At 45.8% G+C, this 4,348-nt stretch overlaps 1 long non-coding RNA gene and 1 pseudogene across 1 annotated transcript; both read left to right on the top strand.

Moving 5' to 3' along the window:
- Window positions 1-417: 417 nt before the first annotated feature.
- LOC144106868 (uncharacterized) lies at window positions 418-3,581 on the top strand. The gene is made up of 2 exons (XR_013309143.1): window positions 418-483; window positions 3,463-3,581. It is a non-coding gene; the product is annotated as an uncharacterized LOC144106868 (long non-coding RNA).
- On the top strand, window positions 1,375-2,697 carry LOC144106867 (uncharacterized; annotated as a pseudogene).
- Window positions 3,582-4,348: the final 767 nt, after the last annotated feature.

Raw genomic sequence — 4,348 nt, 5'->3', positions numbered from 1 at the left:
CTGCTGGTTCATGTCCTGAGAAAATCGATGAGTTCTGTTCTACCGTAGTTGTCATTGCCGTTTTTTCATGTGACGACGCTATCGCGCACAATAAAGCTTCTGCAAATCGTTTTCCTTCATGCAAGGCTACGTGTTGTACGCAATGCCGCTAGCTTTTCCTTTGGCGAAGGAGCACGATTTTAGCCCGATCACGGAAAGCGGGCTTGAATCTGGGGGCCCGTCTGTGTGTTGCTGGGTAGGCAAATTACAGTGTTTTTTATTTCAGTAAAAAATGTTCTTTTTCACAAAGTCAATCGTTCCGCAATATTTATTGCCTCTTAACATAGCATCGCACGATCAACATCATCATTACCGTGTGTTGCCGCTTCTCGTTTAAGCCAAGCCAAGCCTGCATCCGCAACGTCGTGATCGATTACCGGGACGGCGAAGCACGCACGCTACTCGCACGTGCGTGTTATTCCGCGATGGATGCCTCTCAGAAAAGTGAGTGACGCCTTTTAGATTTGCACGATGTCAACGGAAAGTCGTGCGCGAAAGTTTCGCCGCACTAGGAAAAGACGGGTTGACGTTAGCCTGCAACTCCCCGCGTGTGCCGAAGCTGGTGCTGATCCATTGTCAGAACTGTGCAGCCAGCTTCAGCGTGATGTGTGTGTGACCGAACGTTTTGTGCCCGATACTGAGGATGTGCCGACCCCAGACCCCACAAGTCAAGATGCTGAAGCTGGGACCTCATCGGTTTTTGTAGATTTAAGCTCCGATCAGGACCTTTGTCCTCAGGTTGACGGCAGGTTTGATTACGAAGCCGATCATGAACGCGCTGACGAGGACGTAGCGACTTTCCGCCACCAGCTTCAAACTTGGGCAGTGGAGTCTGGGTCGTCGCATGCTGCTGTCACGTCACTTTTGAAAGTGCTCCGCAGCCACAAGTGTTTTTCTTCTCTCCCATCATCGGCGAGAGCGCTGCTACAGACACCGAAAAAATCGAATGAACTTTCCGAAATTTCGGAAGGCCAGTACCGCCACTTCGGTGTAGAAGCAGGAATACGGGAAATCCTGGGACAGTGTCGAGACCTGCCGCCGGAACTGAATCTGACTTTTCATATTGATGGCCTACCATTATCGAAAAGTTCTAGAGGCCAGTTTTGGACAATTTTCGGCCGCATAAGCAACCTCAAGCATGCGGCACCATTTGTGACGAGTGTTTTCTTCGGTGACAGCAAGCCGAGAGATGCAAATGAGTTCCTATACAGCTTTGTTGAAGAGCTAAATGTTCTTTTATCTACAGGAATTGCTGTTGAAGCTTTCACAATACCTGTAAAGCTAAAAGCCATTGTGTGTGATGCGCCTGCAAAGGCATTTGTTTTGTGAGTCAAAAACCACACGGGCTATTACAGCTACACGAAGTGCACTGTTAAGGGTGCGTACATTGAAGGAAGAGTCTGTTTTCCAAACATTAGCAGTGAGCTGAACGGACTGCAGTTTTAGGCAGAGGTCGCAGGAGCAGTATCATACTGGAAGCAGTATTGTAGAGCAGCTGCCAATAGGCATTGTGAGGGATGTCCCGCTAGATTATATGCACCTCGTTTGCCTAGGCGTGGTGCACAAATTGCTTGTATTGTGGTTCCGTGGCCCGAAAGCTATAAGGCTTGGCAGCAAAGTCCGCATTGAACTGTCAGTGAGAAATGTCAAGGCCGCACCGTTTGTTCTTTGTGAACTTAACCGAAAGCCTCGTAGCCTCACAGATCTGGATCGCTGGAAGGCCACAGTTTCGTTTCTTTTTGCTGTATGGGGGACCCGTGCTCCTGTCATCGCTTCTTCCATCAGAGATGTATGAGAATTTTCTAGCTTTGCATGTTGCTATTACCATTCTTTCAATGCCTAATGGCACAAAAAGTGAAGTGCAGTATGCAGGGCAGCTTCTGAACCATTTTGTTAAAGGCTTTACGAAGATATATGGCAAGGAGCATGCTTCGCACAATGTGCATGGACTATGCCATCTGGCATCCGATGTTGAGCACCTGGGTCTATTGGATTCATGGAGTGCGTTCCCATTTGAGAACCACATGTTTGCTCTGAAAAGACTGCTCCGAAAACCAGAGCGACCACTTGAGCAGCTCTCTAACAGACTATCACAGCAAGGAGCTGTACTGAAGGAGGCTCAGCAGATGCCAAACTTCCCACTGCTCACTGGACAACATGAGTCTGGGCCCCTTATTGCTCCATGTCAAGGGCCTCAGTTCAAAAAAGTGAAGCTGCCAGGCAGTGTAGTCCTTGCCCCTGGCAAGAGGACAGCTGCTGCATTCTGCAAGATGGATCTATAATTGTCATCGAGAACTTTGCACATCTGCCAACTGGAGCACCTTGCGTTGTAGGAAGAAAGTTCATTCAGCTCGAGGACCTGTACTCCTCTCCATGCCGATCATCAATGCTTGGCATATATAGAGCATCACAACTGTCTAGTCTGCGTGCCTGGCCACTAGAGAATGTTTCACGCAAAGCTTTGAAACTCTTTTTTAAACGCGATGCCATTATTTTTCCCCTCCTTCATTCAGAAATATCAGCATAACTGACTGTATAAACCATGAGTTTATGCCACAGTGGCAGAAGCGGAAGGCTTTTTCTATGGCGGGTGGCATGTTATCTTTTTCCAACTCCAAATGGATGCTTTCAAGCAGTATCTCTCATGATTGCATTTCAACTTGGCCAGTACTATTTATGTGCTACAGAATTATCGGCGGGATTTTATTAAATTTTACTGAGGGTTTTCTCAGTTTTCTGGTTCATGTCAGTGGGGAATTTGTACACAAAAGACGAGAAATTCTCTATTTACTTTAGGAAATGTGTGAAACAGAAATGTAATGCTTGCTGAGGGGCTAGTTGGTGCACATTTTCGCAAAAGGACCTAGTGCCAAAACAGACAGCATGCAGTAAGAGAGAAGGAACAAGCGCTTGTCTTGTATTGTTTGCTGCCTGTTTTGGTGCGGAGTCCTTTTATGAAAACATAAATGTAAAGAGGAAGGGAGTGAATAGCTTAACGAAATGATCGACTGACCAGTTCACCTATGGCTGTTTTTTTTCCTTTCCTGCGCCTGCGCATTTGTCATTTTTTCCAAGTATTTATTTCGCTTTCGCACTAAATACACTCAGTTGTTAGTCAGCGCTCGAGTTTGTCTGTCTTTCTTGTCCTGTGTGTTTTCTTTTGCACTGTTTTCCCTCTGAATATCTCACCAGCTTGCCCAACAACACACATTGATATGGCTGGATGTTTGTGTGCCTTTTCTTCCCAAATATACACTTTACTTATGTGCAAGTATTTATTATTTGCATGAATTATTTCCTTTTTGGATGCACAACATGCAAAATAATAACATGATTTGCCTGTGCTCCGGTGTTCTACTATGTTTGTTTTGGTTTTGTAAATGTGTGTCCTCATATATGCATATTCCATCTCTATTTCTGTAGGCACCACAGAAGACAGTCGCAGCTCAGAAGAGCAGTAAAGGAGCCCGTGAAGCACACCGGGATAACACCAAATGGCAGCAAGCAGCTGAGGAATTTAATGAATAAATTATTTGCACAAATTTTTCGCGTTTTTTTATGCAGCTTGACCAGTTATAACCTCCTCAGAATGTACTCAAAACATCAGAAATTGTCCTTTTGAGGCTATTCTGAGGATGTCCTGAGGCCGGACGTGAGGACCTTTCTAGTACATTTTGAGGACCATTTCAGGATGTCCTGAGGATAAAGAATGTCCTCAAAAAAACATCCTCAGTATGTCCTCAGGATATTTCAGTGTTGTCTGGGCTGGCTGCAATAGCTGCTGCGTGACGTGCACAGAGCAGACGTCACCTTTCAGCGCTCCCAAAGCCGGAACTCGCCAGTAATCGTGGTGAAAGCTCATGCCTACGGTTTCGAATAACATTTGGACAGTGGTTAGGTCAGCCGAACGGCTACATTTTGAACTTTCGTTGTCATTCACGGTTCCGTCCACCAATTAATGCTGCAGGACGTTCATAGGCGCCCTAGTCAGGCTCAGAGGATTTTCAAAAAAATCTCGTTTGGTTCTTGAATAAACATCGCGAACAAAGACGAGCACAAAAGACAAGAAAGCGAACGACACGGCGCTTTCTTGTATTTTGTGCTCGTCTTTGTTCGCGCTGTTTATTCAAGATGCTTAACCAACCAGCCCGCCAAAACGTGTTAAATCGTTTGGTTGTTGTTATATATGTCAAGTGAAGCAGTACTGACTGCAAAATGTTTTTTTTTTAATTGCTACCAACAATAACGACTTTGCGAAGACACAAGATTGTCAGTCTGGGAGAGTGCGCCCCGGAGTCAAGTTTTGCCG

The sequence above is a fragment of the Amblyomma americanum genome, chromosome 10, assembly GCF_052857255.1.
Source record: "Amblyomma americanum isolate KBUSLIRL-KWMA chromosome 10, ASM5285725v1, whole genome shotgun sequence".
Classification (NCBI taxonomy): domain Eukaryota; kingdom Metazoa; phylum Arthropoda; class Arachnida; order Ixodida; family Ixodidae; genus Amblyomma; species Amblyomma americanum.
The sequence above is the reverse complement of the archived record's forward strand: the minus strand, read 5'-3'. Positions and strand labels throughout refer to the sequence as shown.